The sequence below is a fragment of the Marmota marmota genome, unplaced genomic scaffold (assembly GCF_001458135.2).
Source record: "Marmota marmota marmota unplaced genomic scaffold, marMar, whole genome shotgun sequence".
Classification (NCBI taxonomy): Eukaryota; Metazoa; Chordata; class Mammalia; order Rodentia; family Sciuridae; genus Marmota; species Marmota marmota.
This window is the reverse complement of record NW_026000272.1, coordinates 319,524-334,367: the sequence shown is the minus strand read 5'-3', so window position 1 is coordinate 334,367 and position 14,844 is coordinate 319,524. Positions and strand designations below refer to the sequence as shown.

At 42.5% G+C, this 14,844-nt stretch overlaps 1 long non-coding RNA gene across 1 annotated transcript; it reads left to right on the top strand.

The window, feature by feature from the left end:
• The first annotated feature begins 1,972 nt into the window (after positions 1–1,972).
• LOC125614346 lies at positions 1,973–10,719 on the top strand. The gene is made up of 2 exons (XR_007344951.1): positions 1,973–4,512; positions 10,049–10,719. It is a non-coding gene; the product is annotated as an uncharacterized LOC125614346 (long non-coding RNA).
• Positions 10,720–14,844: the final 4,125 nt, after the last annotated feature.

Sequence of the window (14,844 nt, the reverse complement as noted above, 5' to 3'; positions counted from 1 at the left end):
AAAGGGCTGAGGATGTAGCTCAGTGGTTTAGTATCCCTGGGTTTAATCACATATGTGTGTGTGTGTGTGTGACACACACACACACACACACATATATACACATATATATTGAATATACAGTTGCCAGTTTATATATACATTTATATATAAATATATTGAATATAACAAGTGCCAAATATATATATATACAGGTCATACACCTCAGTATATACATGTATGTACATATATGTATAATTTATATACACATAGATAAATATAAATAAACTGAGCATCTGTTATATTCAAAGGGTTACAGAAGTGAACAAGATAGAGCCCATGCCCTCAGAGACTTCATAATCCCACAGAAGAAATAAAATGCCAACATTAATAACCCACATGCTCCTTGCTTTAAGAGCTGGGATGAACAAACTATGAGCCTGGACTCAAATATTGCTTGCCTCTGCTTTTACAGAATTTTCTTAGTACACAGCCACATGCATTCACTTTATGTACTAGTTCTGGCTGCCTTTTTGCTACAATGGCAGAATTTAATCTGGCCCACAAAGCCTAAAATATTTACTGTCTTACCCTTCACAGAAACATTTTGCCAACTCCCACTTAAGAATGACTATAGACTGGAAAGGTGCTCAACATCATGAGTCATTAAGGAAGTGAAAATAAACATCGGCTCACACACTGAGAATGTGGAACCTTTGTGCACTGCTGATGGGAATGTAAAATGGGGTAGCTGCTATGGAAAACAGTGTGGCCTCCCAAGAATTAAACTTAGAATTGTGATGTGATCCAGCAATTCCACTCCTGAGTACATACCCAAATGAATTGAAAGCAAGCTCTTAAGGAGATATTTGTATACCAGTGTTCTTAGCAGCATTATTCACAATAAAGCAAAAATGGTCTATATATACAGTGGAATATTATCTAGACTTAAAAGGGAAGAAGGTTTTGAGACATGTGACATCATGGATGATACTGACAAATCCTATATGATCCCACTTCTATGAGGGACCTAGAGTAGTCAAATCTATAGAGACAGTGGGTAGAATGTTCATGCCAGAGGCTGGAGGGAGGAATTAGTTTTTAATGGGGATGGAGTTTCAATTGTGTGAAGATGAAAACCTTTTGTGGATGCATGGTGGATGATGGTTGTACAACAATGTGAATGTCATGAATTGTACAATTTTTGTGGTGCTGGGGTGGAACCCAGGGCCTTGCACATGCTAGACAGTCACTCCACCACCAAGCTATATCCCCAGCCCTGAATTGTACATTTAAAAATAGCTAGGATGGTAACTTATGTTACATGTGTTTTACTGAACTTAAAAATTTTTCTCAAATAGTGATTAATAAAGGCCTGTGAGTACACAGAGGAAAGAGGGATCACAGCAGGAAAGGTGTCAGAGATAAGGTGACCCCTGAGCCAGACCTGAAAGAGTGAGATCAATTCTGCTAGCTTAAGAAAAAGAGGGATGGCATTTCACCTTCCAAGCTAAGAGAATCACCACAAGGCTGTGGCCAGACATGGTAGGAGATGAGGCTGCCTGTCAAGGAGCTTGGACTTGAGTACCCCCTGAAGAGTGGTGTGGTAAAATTTGTGTTTTGCTTGCTAGGCAAAATGCAAGAAGAGGGACCATAGGCAGGGAACCAGTAGGGATCGACTTCCTTAGTGTAGAGAAGAGATGATAAAGTGTATCTGTCCTGGGGAACTGCTAATGGGGGTAAAGAAAATATATAGTCAAGAGATGGTTCTGGATAATTAATTGGAAATGGGACTAAGGAAGAAAGAGGAGCTAAGGATAAGTAAGAAATTCACGCTTAGAGGAATCTGTGGCTAGTGATGCCTTTTGCCGGTCTAAGACCCTAGGCAGCAGCAAAAAAGGTTGAATTCCATTCTGGTCATGATGAGTTTGATGAACCTTGGGTTTTCAGAAGGAAGTATCTAGATATCAGGAGATGGTTGAAAGGTCTTGGCCAGTTGCTGCTACTTGAAGCCATAGGTGTGTAGGATAAAATATAGGACCTTTAGAATTAAAAAGTTAATAAAAAAGAATTAAGAGGTTAAACCAAAAACTGGGGTGTGAAGGAAAGCTATGGAGTAGAGGGTCAATAAGAAGAAGGTGATCAGCAGTGTCAGGTGGCAGAGAGAAGTTGAGGAAGCTGAAGATGAGGAATAGATGTCTAGATAGTGAACAAAGGGTTGCTCCTGAAGGCTGACAGTTCATACTGAGCACCAACTTTTAACTAGCCTTGTGCTGAGGACTGGGGGCAAAATGTTGAATAATCTAGACAAGAGTTTTCAGGAAGTTCCTTATCTAGCAAGGGAAGGAATAACAATGGATTGCAACTGTGCTGAGCAGCCATAGGCTGGAACATGAGGCCGCACCACCCCAATGGGCCATTGAGTTGTACTCGAGACATATCATGTCCTGCTCATAAAACTTATGTGCTTCTTTCCTCCTTTCCTCCATTTTCTTTTTTGATGGTGGTTTTCTCAAGGGCAGATTTCTTTAGACCTTTTGGAGGCCCCTTCAGGTCCCAGTGCAGGCAATGCAAGGTATGCCATGAGCACTCCAGGTTGGTCGAGTGGTTTTAATGGGAGAGGCCTGGAGGAAAGGACAAAGATGAATGCTGAACAAAATGATACAAGCAGGGTTGTAGGGAGAAGGGCCCCTCCTCAGTTAGCCAGCTCATTCCCAAATATTGCTGATGGACAGACAAGACCTCCTTGGTTTGGTGCCCCCCAACCCAACATCTTTGGCCTGACAGCCTTCTTATCTCTCAGGATTATCCTTTACCCTTGGCTCTGCACTGCTTGGAACACTGGATGTTTTTGTTTCCTGTAATTGCTGTATCAAAGTACCACTGATTTCAGTGATTCAAAGCAATGCAAATTATTCTCTTATAGTTCTTGGGGTTAAAAGTTCAAAATCAGTTTCACTGGGCTAAAGTCAATGTGTCATCAGGGATAGTTGCTTCTGGAATCCCTGAGAGGAGAATCAATTTTCTTGCTTTTTTGAGCTTCTCATGGCCACCTGTTTTCCTTGGCTTATGGTTCCTTCCTCCATCTTCAAAGCTCATCACTCCAATCTCTGCTTCCACAGCCACATTTCCTTCTGAAGTATAATTTCCCTCTGACTCGCTTATGAGGACACATGTGATTATACTCAGAGTCCACCCAGATGACAGGATGATCTTCTCATTTCAAGATCCTTAACTTAATCACATCTGCAAAGTCCTTTTTATCATATAAGGGAACAGTAACAGCTTCTGGGAGTTAGGACATGGATATCTTTCAGGGGCCATTATTTGACTAGCCCTTGAAAAGGGCTCCTTTGTCTGGTGGGGCAGTGGAATAGGAACATACTGACCCTCTTACCTTTTGCCTGGCAAAGTTAGTCAAGCATCAGGTTCCATCTGAAGTTCAGCACAAGTTCAGAACCAGCTCTGACAGTGGAGCTAGATAGAGTTGAGTCTGAAGCCCAGTCACTATGTGGAGACAGAGGAGGTTCTGAGAAGACTGCTGAGGCATGGAAGATACTGGGGCCTGATTATGAGGCTAGGCTCCAGCTAGAAGAGAGGTCAAAGAACAGACAAGTTCTAACAAGTTCAATTGCCACAAATCCAGGGTGGGGCAGCCATCAAGCTAGCATAGAGAGGCAAGCCCTTGGGTAAAGTGCTGAAGGGCTGCCTACCCAATGCCCTGACCTATCACACAGGAGCCCAGTGTGGCTTCCAACAGGCCAAGGACCTCAAGAAAAATGTTTTAGATCCCTTCAGCCTTTTCTATCAAAGACCATCCACTGGAACATCTTGGCAGTAACTAATATTGCAAAACCTGTAGAGAGTTCACCAATAGGATAGTGCTGAGAAGTATGAGTGGATCCACCTGAGAATCCAGTGGCCCAGGTAAGCAAGTGCTTGTGCCAGTACTGCCTCCAGGATCAGGATTGGAACCTCTGACATTGGGTCTAAGCCTCAGGTTCCAGTAAAGGCAGAATTCAGTACCCTGTTTGGGGCTGCAGTTAGCATTTGGGGGTAGCTCAGAGGCTAAGCTAAGGCCTCCCAGCCCCAGGTCATATATTCATTGCCCAAGCAAGGGGCTTCAAACATGAATCTCTGCAGAGGCTAGGCACTGTGAAAAGAGGCAGGGGCAAGACGTAAGGCCCAAAGGACACTACAGGCTGTTCAGGTGAGGAAAGAAGGATTAAGGAAGGGAATCTCCCAGGAATGACATATTCATTGGCCACTGGAGATCATATGGGCACTCTTATGCATTACTTTGGTCCCCCCCCCAAAAAAAAATCTGTTGAGGTTCTAACCCCTTGTGCCAATAAATGTGACTGTATTGGGAAATAGGGTCTTTGTAGATATAATCAAGTTAAGATTAGAGCTGGCCCTAATCCAACATTATGGTGTTCTCACAAGAAGAGGAAATGGAGACACAGATGGAAGCAGAGATTGGAGCAATGTGGCCACAAGCCAAGGAATACCTGGGGCTACGAGCAGCTGGAAGAGGTAAGAAGGTTCATACCCAGAGGCTTTGAAAGGTGCATGGCTGTCCCAACACCTTGATTTCAGATTTCTGGCCTCCAGAACTAGGGCAGAATCCATTTCTATTGTTTTAAGACACCCAGATTGTGGTACTTTGTTCCAGAAGCCCAAGCAAACTAACATAAACTCTTTCACACATGTCTGCTAACAATCTCAAAAGTCAGGTAGAGGCATTGCTTCCTGCCTCTGTCTTCTCATTCTAATACCAGTGCTCCTTGCATCTCTACCTTGCCACTACCACCCCAACTGTGAATAACCAGTGTTCCTCATCTTCAAAGCACTTTGGAAATACTAATTAACTCTCAGTTAATTGGATGAAATAACCTGAAGGTCTAGTGACATCATCTCCATTCTGTGCCCAGATCTAGCCACAAGCAAAGTCTGGTGACTATGAGCCTTGTCTTGTGGTAACATGTTGTGCCTTTCCCAGCCATCCCATGGAACATGGCCAAGGAGGGCCCTCTGCTCACTTCAGCTCCACAAGCCTCAGAAAATGGCCAACTGTGGGCACACTTGGCCAGTCAAGCATGCACATCACAAATGGCTTTTGTGATTGAGCCTCTGTGTGTTAACCACATACTTTGCACTGTCCACACATCACCAAAATGGTCTTCCTGGCTGTTCTGAACTAATGTCCACAAATCCTATATACTTTCAAATATTCCTCAAAATGAGTCCCTGTGACCTCAAATGCCTGTGCAGCCCATATCTTGTAGAAAAAAAGGAAAAGAATTCCTCTGCTCTTTATGTTCAGGACCCCAGTGGGCAAGCATTTCTTGAACTGGGCAAGTAGCTGCTTGCAAGGCCAGGAGGCAGCAGCCTGCTGGAAGCCAGAAGTCAGAATCAGGAGAGACTCAGACCATACCCATAGTGCAGGGTAAGAAGGGGCAGGGCTGGAACGGTCTCTACCATTCTGGGGTCTTCAGTGGATAGCCAGTAGGCATGTGGTAGCAGACAGAGTCAGCACTGTGCACCAGTCAGATCTGTTCTTGGCACTGCCTATTGAAAACCTCACCTGTGTATCCCAGCAGATAGATAGGTTTGAACATCATCAGCAATATAAAAAAATTATTCAATATCAAAGAAAAGAAAGTCACCCTCCAATTCTTTTTCACACTTCAGATTATGAAAGAAAAAGAAAACCCCAAAACCTCAGAGTTTGGTGGAAACTCTTATATTTTTGTAACTTTCTACTGAAGCACAACACACACTGAAGAAATCATATATAACTGTCCAGATCAATGGCCTCTCCCAAAGAGAACATAGTCATGTAGTCATTGCTTTGGGCCTGTGGTGAGGAAGCACATTGGGATGGAAACGTGTGGTGGAGCACAGCTGCTCACCTCATGGCTGGGAAGTGAAAGAGAGAAAAGAGGAGTCCAGGGTCCCCCAGTCCCTTTCAAGGGCAAACCCCAATTACCCAAAGACCTCCAAATAGGTCCCACCTTCTAGAGAGTCTACCACCTCTCAATAGTGCCACGCTGGGTACTAAGCCTCCAATATGTGGGCCTTGGGAGGACACTCAAGATCCAAACTATAGCATGCCCAGAAAGGGCCTGGAAGCTCTGCACCCCTTCCCTATACCTTGCCTTGTGCATCCCTTTCATTTGGCCATTCCTGAATTGTATCATTTATAAGAAACAGTGAAAATAAGTAAACTGTTTTCCTGAGTTCTGTAAGCCATTATGCCATATTCTTGAACCTGAGAAGGTAGTTTGGGAACTAGTTTGTCAGAAGTACAGGTGACAACCAGGGACTTGCAACTGACATTTGAAGTGGAGGCATTCCTACAGGTTCTGTGCTACCTCTGCCTAGCTGGTATTAGAACTGAATTGGAGAACACCCAGTTGGTATCTGGAGAATTGGAGAAATCAGTTGTGGGTGGAGGAAAACACCTATGCATTTAGGGTCAGAAGTGTGAGTCAAAACACTTTCGAGGCTAGGCTAGGTGTGGTGGTGCACACCTGTAACCCGAGCAACTCAGGAGGAGTTACTCTCATTGCAAACAGCCAAAATAAAAAATAGAAATGGCTGGAGATATAGCTCAGTGGTACAGTGCCCCTGAGTTAAATTCCCAGTACTAAAAAAAAAAAAAGAAAAAAGAAAAAGTATTCAGACCCTAGTTATTCAATCAAGACTTAATCTAAGTGTTGCCAAGAAGATTTGGGGGTGGATATGATTAAAGTCAAGCATCAATTGACTCTAAGTGAGAACATTGTCCTAAAGCATCTGTGTAGGCCTCAACCAATAAGCTGGAAGGATTTAAGAGCAAAGATAAGGCTGTTTTTTTGGTTTTTGTTTTGTTTTGTTTTTGATACTGGTGATTGAAATCAGGAGTGCTTAACCACTGAGCCACATTCCCAGCCCTTTTTTGTATATTATTTAGAGACAGGGTCTCACTGAGTTGCTTAGGGACTGGATAAGTTGCTAAAGCTGGCTCTGAACTCACAATCCTTATGTCTCAGCCTCCTGAGCCACTGGGATTACAGGCATGTGCTAGAGGTGAGGTTTTTCTGAGGAAGAAGAACTTGTGTCTGTGGACTACAGCTTCAGCCCATGTGCAAGAGTTGCAGGCTGCTCTTTTTGATGCCCTGTCCTGTGGATCTGCAATAGATCTCATAATCTATGTCTCCTGATTTTCCACTGAAACCCTGACTGAAGCACACCTCTTCTGCCCAAAATCTATGGCCCCAGTGGGTTTCAGTAATAAAGTCTATCAACTATTTACAAAACTGTGAAAAGAGGGAAACTCATATTAATGTATAACAGGATGGAATTCAATTGAAAACAGTGGCAGGCCAACCCATAAAACTTCTAAATAAAATGCACTTCATTTTTTCATTTGTTATTTTTAGTTATACATGACAGTAGAATGTATTTTGACATATCATATATACATGGAATATAAGGTCCCATTCTTATTGTTGTACATGATATGGAGTTTCACTAGTCTTGTATTCATATATGAACATAGGAAAGTTATGTCCAATTCATTCTACTGTCTTTCCCATTTCCATTCCCCCTCCCTTCCTTCTGTTTCCCCCATCCAATCTGGTGAACCTACATTCCTTCCTCCCCAGTTGTGTGTTAGTATTTGCATATCAAAGAGAACATTTGGCCTTTTGTTCTTTAGGATTGCCTTATTTCACTTAGCATGGTATTCTCCAGTTCCATCCATTTACCATCAAATGCCATGATTCCATTCTTTTTATGGCTAACAGTCCATTGTGTATATGTACTACATTTCTTTATATTCATCTATTGAAGGATACTTAGGTTGGTTCCATAGCTTAGCTATTGTGAATTGAGCTGCTATAAACATTGATGTGGCAGTATTCCTATAGTATGCTGTTGTTAAGTCCTTTGGGTATAGACCAAGGAGTGGGATAAGTGGGTCAAATGGTGGTTCCATTCCAAGTTTTCTGAAGAATGTCCATACTGTTTTCCATAGTGGTTGCACCAATTTGCAGTCTCCCATAAGCAATGTATGAGTGAACCTTTTCCCCTACATCCTTGCCAACATTTATTGTTGCTTGTATTCTTGATAACTGCTGTTCTGTCTGGAATGAGATGGAATCTCAGTGTAGTTTTAATTTGCATTTTTCTAATTGCTAGTGATGTTGAACATTTTTAATGAAATACACTTTAGATCAATGGCCATATCCTTCAATTACTTTGTATCCTTATTGTGCCTGACACCTTCATGCCCCAGGACCCAAAGCTGAGAAACCAGGTTAAGGAAGCTTCCTGGTCTTCAATTGCTTCAGCTCCACCCCTGCACCACTCTCCTACCCTCCTCAATCTTTGGAGCACACCTGAATCTTCAGGGACACTTGTTAAAAATGCAAATTATCTCCTGAGGCATTCTAGTTTTCTGAAGGGCACCAGCTCCTATGGATGGATGTTCTGGTTCAGCCACTTCCTACCTATATGGTCTTGGACAAATGACCTCACAATTCTGAGCCTCAGTGTCCAACTGTAGACTACAAGGGTATCCCTACTCCAAAGGGGAGGAAAGAATCATTGCTCATTTGCCCACCCAGCAGGGTGCCACAGATGCTGATTGAAGCAGCTGGTGGGCAGCCTGGGTAGGGAGGACCAGCTCAGCTCCAGGAATCTTATTTCTGTCAGGGGTCTCAGCAGGAACAACAACAGCAGCTGGTTGCGTTCCACCTGTCCCATCTTGCCTGTAGGATAAAAGACAGCCATGGGGCATTTTGTGCTGGTACTGGTGAGGTGGAGTCTTTACTCTCATTGCAAACAACCAAACATTCAAGGTGGGACTGCCTAGTGCAAGTCACCTCCTGATCTTTCTAGAAATATCCTACTAAAAACCAATCACATGCTTTCTGTCACATATGGAATTTTGCAGAGATGTTTAAACTCTGGCATAAGCAACAGGTTGCATGAGCATTTCTTATATTCAAGGCCTACTGAATTCCAATAACTTAATTTGACTATGCAAGTGCAGAAGATCCCAAGGATGAGTTTCTTAGGATACCCACTAACAGAGGCACTTAACAGCATTCTTAGCACATAGTAAGCTCTTCATTATTATCATTAATTCAGCCCCCACAAATGACCTCTGAATCCACAAGTAAATAGTTTATTGGGCAGTATGAATCCAGTGGGATAGTAACATGGAAATTAGAAATATGAACTCTGAAGTGAGACAAACGAGGTTCAAATCCCAGTCCAATTAGTCAGTATCTGTTCAATCTTGGGCATCATACTTATTACCTTCCACTGACTCAGTGTCCTCAGCTGTAAAATGGGGATAGCTGTGATATTTACCTCATAAAGTATCTCAAGGATGGAAGGAGATGATTTCTATAAAGCACTTGACACAAGCCTGACACACAAATTATATGGTTAAATAAACATCAGCTAACTGTGCACCCTCTGATTGCTAAATCAAGCTTTGTCAAGTTGGCTTTTCCTATGCATTGATAGCATCTTGGGTAGGTTCCAGAAGTTTCTGGTCTCCTATGGTTTTTAAAAGTTAGATCAGATCAAAATGTCAATCACACACTCAATTTAATTGTCCACCATGCAGGGCAGCCTCCCAGAGCTCTTGGCTGCTCCAAGCCCCTCCATCAGCCCCACCTTCTTCAGGAAAATGAAAGGTCACAGGCTGTCTAACATGGGTGGTGTGTGTATGCTCTCGAGGGCTTTTGGGGGCTCTAGTAGGTTTCAGCATCCAGATGAGGGTTGACTAACATGACTGCTAATGCCTTTTCTCAGGCTCCTTCCTCATGGAGGATCCCCTTTGATTGAGCTGGCTTGGGTTCCTCCTTGGCCTTCTCTGATCATTCTGCATGCAGTCAACCCTTTCCATACTGCCTAGGTGATGTCATGCCACCCTCTCCCCACTATGGTCTCAGGACATCATGAGCTGCCTCTGGTCCCATACACTTGGACTTTCCCCTGGATGACTCCTCAGAGCCCCAGCCCTGTCATGTCCTGTACAGTACATCTTCTCCCTTTGGTTGTCACACAGGCCCCTCAGGTTTACTGTCTACCAAACCAACTCCATCATCTATCCCTCAGAAGGGGAGTCCTGAAGACTGGATCTCTTCCCTCAATTATTTCACATGGTGGTTCTAATTCCTGAATAAAATTTTTGTGCAAGTAAGTGATGTAAATAGCCTGAACAGTTGAACTCTAGTCCTCAGGAGAAGACTGGTGGAGGCCTCCCTGGTTGAAGCTGGGAGTGAGGACCAGGGAAAGGGAAAGGGAAGATGAAAGTATATCCCAGCCACACAGGGACATTTGTGCTGGTGCAAGAAACCTACATCAAAGTGGCCACAAGATGAGCTAATAGAAGATGGACGAATGTGACTCCACATTTATTGTGCTTTATGTGGAATCTGGACTTTATTGGAAGGGAGGAGCCTGTGTGTGCCATTTTCCTGCTCCCTGTCTCTCCTTCCCAACCTGACAGTGCAGGAGCCCCCTTGGATCTCAGTGTCCCATGTAGGGTTGACTTTACCAGCCCTTGGGATTCTTACCTCTTCTATTATTTGAAGCACACACTAACCCTTTCTCCCTTCCCCACCTTTTTTCCCTGAAGAAATATAATAAAGGAATAAAGGCCTATCTATCTGGAAAAAAAACCCCTGCTGTCAGTCAAATTTTTACATGTTGGGAATAAACTACAAAGAACCTTGATCTGTTGGTGATGTTTCATTGATGGAACTGTCCATTCTGCCCTCCCTTCATTTTTCCCCAAACTTAGAGGGAGCATCACCCGTGTCCCCTTTAGGCACAGCTACGTCTAATACCTGTGATCTGAAAGAGCTCTCAGCCACCCAAAGAAGATATCGTTTCACCATACCAGGGTCCAAGGGGTAGAGAAGGACTGAGATTCAGAGGATCTTGGAAACTCTGTCTAAATGGGTATGATCTCTGCTGGATCCAGACTCCTCTTTAGTTTATTCTTCAGATTACCAGTCTTTCTATTTTTCTCACAACCTACCTCTGCCTCTGACCCCTGCTGGTTCCCACCCCATTCCAGCAATTGCTCTATGTGCTACCTTTTGCTTTTGCCTCCTTATTGCAGGGAGGTTATTGAGCCCTTTACACAGTTTTCTCTCCCCTATCAGACAGATAAGGGATCTGGGATCTGAACCTAAATCAAGGCAGGGTTCAGAACATGTTTTGTGGGAAGAGGAACAGGGAATGGGACTCCAAAAAATGCCTTCAAGGGTGACTTCATACAATCCCATACAATGTTGACATTTTAAAACAAGGTTCTATGAATTTTTTAAAATGTCATTTAAAAACTCCATTTGTCTTGTTCTTAAAATATGCCAAATATTTACTGAGTTCCTACTTGTGAATAAATATACTCACACAAACATTAAGAATGTACAAATGCTGTCATGAAAGGGTTCTAGCAGGTGTCCATCAGGAGGCAGCCTGTGAAGTGCTACCACTGAGTTTCACAGGCTTTGCCACCTCCATGATTTGGAGATAGGCAACATAAGCTGAGTTCTGCATGTGGTCTCCAGAACTGGACCATCACAATGACAATGATGTTGAGAGACATCCATATAGCTGCTACTGTAGACTCAGAGGAATGGGAGTGGTCTTCCGCCTTCAAGAGTTCATGAGCGGGCTGGAGATGTGGCTCAATCGGTAGCGCGCTCGCCTGGCATGCGTGCGGCCCGGGTTCGATCCTCAGCACCACATACAAAGATGTTGTGTCCGCCAAGAACTAAAAAATAAATAAATATTTAAAAAAAAAAAAAAGAGTTCATGAGCTATGGAGGAACGCCAGTTCACAACCGCATGATGTGCTCCATTAAGGTATTGAGCCATTTGTGTTAACTTAGCAATCATCAAGAGCTGAACAGACAAAGCACGTGAGCACAAAACACCCCCTCCTAGTGGTCTTTGAGAAACTACAAACTCTATACTATTAAATTATATATTCAGTACCCACCAAGTGGAATCTTTCATCATTGTAGGTAAAATTAATTCTTTCTCATGTCAGAATGGCCCCCAATTCTGTCACACAAATGTAGGGTTGATAATTTCCCATTCAGTATCTCTACACTTTTCTGATTTTGTATACTTCATTTCCTCCTAGTTATCACCTTTACAAACATAAAAGTGCTTGGTTGGAAAGATAGACTGGTTTGTTATTGGCACTTTCTGGCCTCTGACAGCCTGTTGGCTCCTTGGTTGTGTTAATCATTCTTCCCCAGGCCTCTCCTTCCAGCACAGAGGCTGGAGGAACCTATAGCCACTTGCTTTATGGGGGTGACACATTGCTGTTGGCTCAAAGAAGCACCCAGAAGCAATGACTGGCACTGGCTTTGCAGCTTGAAAGCTCCCCAGCCAGTGGGGCTCTGGCATGATTTGAGTGGGCTCCTTTTGAAGTATTCGGGGGGCCTCAGTATGGCTGGTTGGGCTGGGCCTACACTGGCTGGGGTTGGCAGGGCTGTGCTGGGTGTTAAGAATAGCTCTCTTTTTTGTTTTTATTAGTGTTTTTATTACTAAAATAATACACTGTCATAAAATTTCAAAGAGTACAGAAAGGAATAAAGAGAAAACTCAAAAGTAGCTTCCCACTCAGCCCACACAAACCCACTTCCTAGAGGCAGCCACTATGATCAGTTTCATGTGAAACCTTCCAGATACTTTCTACATGTATGCAAATATGACAGATATAAAAATGGATTTTGAACACTATTTTCTTAAGAAAAAGGAAAGAACACATATGCATAGTTTAAAAGCCAAAACATTATAGGAAATACAAAACAAAAATCTAACAACCCAAAACAAAGAATAAATTTTCAAAATCCCTCTCCTAGACCATAGCATTCTCTGAGGTATTTTTCAATACCTTTACATAATTTTGCAGAAATGAACACTATTTATGCTATAATGTATCTTCCCTTTATGCAAAATGATTTCCCCTCTTTCACTCAACACTATGATGTAGATATTTTCCATGTTCATAACTAGAGATCTAAATCTATCAAATCATCATCTCAACCAGCCATTGTAATATCCTGTTATAAATTTCTTTGGCAGTACTGGGGATTCAACAGAGGGGTGCTCTGCCACGGAGCTATATCCCCAGTTTTTTTTTAACTTTATCTTGAGACAGGGCCTCGCCAAGTTGCTGATCCTAGCCTGGAACTTGTGATCCTCTTACCTTGCCTCCTGAGCCACTGGGATGTCAGGTGGGCACCATCATACCCAACTATTCTCTTATAAATTTCAGATATACTTATTGATAAAAAATTAGTTTGAAAGTAGTTTTTTCCAATATCATGTACAATGTTGTAGTGAGCGTATTTTTTTCCTCCCTGGTGCAGTTATAATCTGAGGATAAATGTCTAAGTTTGGGAGCATCAGTAGCACAACTCAAAACCACAATGAGCTAGCATGGGGAGCACTTGGGACTCTTGGGAAGGAAAATCAGTGTTCTACTATCAGTTAAACATGCTGGGTCCTGCTCAGACCCACCAGATGGAGATCTCTGGGGATGAGGTTTAGCACTCTGGGTTTTAATAAGCCTTCCAGGGGTTCTGATGCTCACTGAAGTCTGAGAACTGTTGGTCTAGAGAATCTCTTGGTTATGTTATGTGGTCAGGATGTGTGTACAAATTTTTTTTTCAGAAAAAATGTTGTTCATAACAGCAAAAGAACTAGACACAATCCATTCCCTGGCCAAACAGTGGAGATAAGGAGAATTTTTCAGATTCTAGATTTATTTTGGGAAGGTCAAAGAAGGTTTTGGTGATGAAGTGGATATGGGGAGGGAGAAAAAGTGAATAGTCAAGGGTGATACCAAGGTCTTTGGACTGAGCTACTAAAAAGTATTATGGCCATCATCTGGGTAGAGTCAGCAAGAGGAGGTATATATTTGGAAAAGCTTGGAGCATGGAATATGATGCCTATTTAAAAGAAATGTAAAAGTTGTCAGAATCAAAATGGAATTGCTTGTGACAACCCTAAACCCAAAAATGTAAATCCAGGAGGTTATGAAGGATTCTTTTATAAAACTGCCTAATGGTAACTATCTCAAAAGACTTTGTCAGGACCATAAGCTTGCATGGAAGCCATTGCAACATTACTCAAAAAGTACTTCTAAACCCGGGGCAGAGGCACACTCCTGTAATCCCAGCAGTTTAGGAAGCTGAGGCAGGAGGATTGCAAGTTTAAAGCTAGACTCAACAACTTAGTGAGGACCTGTCTCAAAACAAAAAATAAAAAATACAGCCTGGGGATGTGGCTCAGTGGTTAAGTGCCCCTGAGTTTAATTCCTGGTAACAACAACAAAAAAGTACTACAAGGACATCTGCCCACCAACTGTCTGTTTATCCTCAGACTAATGACATCCTTGTTATTAATCACTGTGGCCAAGGATTATTGTTTCAAAATATCATCTAATGAAATCATCATCAATCTCAAACTCTTTGAATATGCCCATAGATTACTAGGAGATTTTGAATTCACATTTCAATGCTGTGCTATTCCTAAATAAATATCAGTATTCTTTGGAAATGTTCTTTCTGATTGCTTTTTAGTTAGGTTGACACCTGATAGACTTGTAGGTGGAGATTCCAAGTAGGCCATGGGATATAAGAATGTGGTATTCAGGGAAAGGGTATGAATTAGAGATGTACATTTTGAAGTCATTAGCCCCCAGGTGATATTTAAAGCTACAATGGATTTGGAATCAAAATCACTATAGAAATTAGTATAATATAGCAGAGTTCTACAAACTGACTCCTGGATCCCTACAAAGTTAAGAAGTTTACTGGGAGAGGAAGTGGG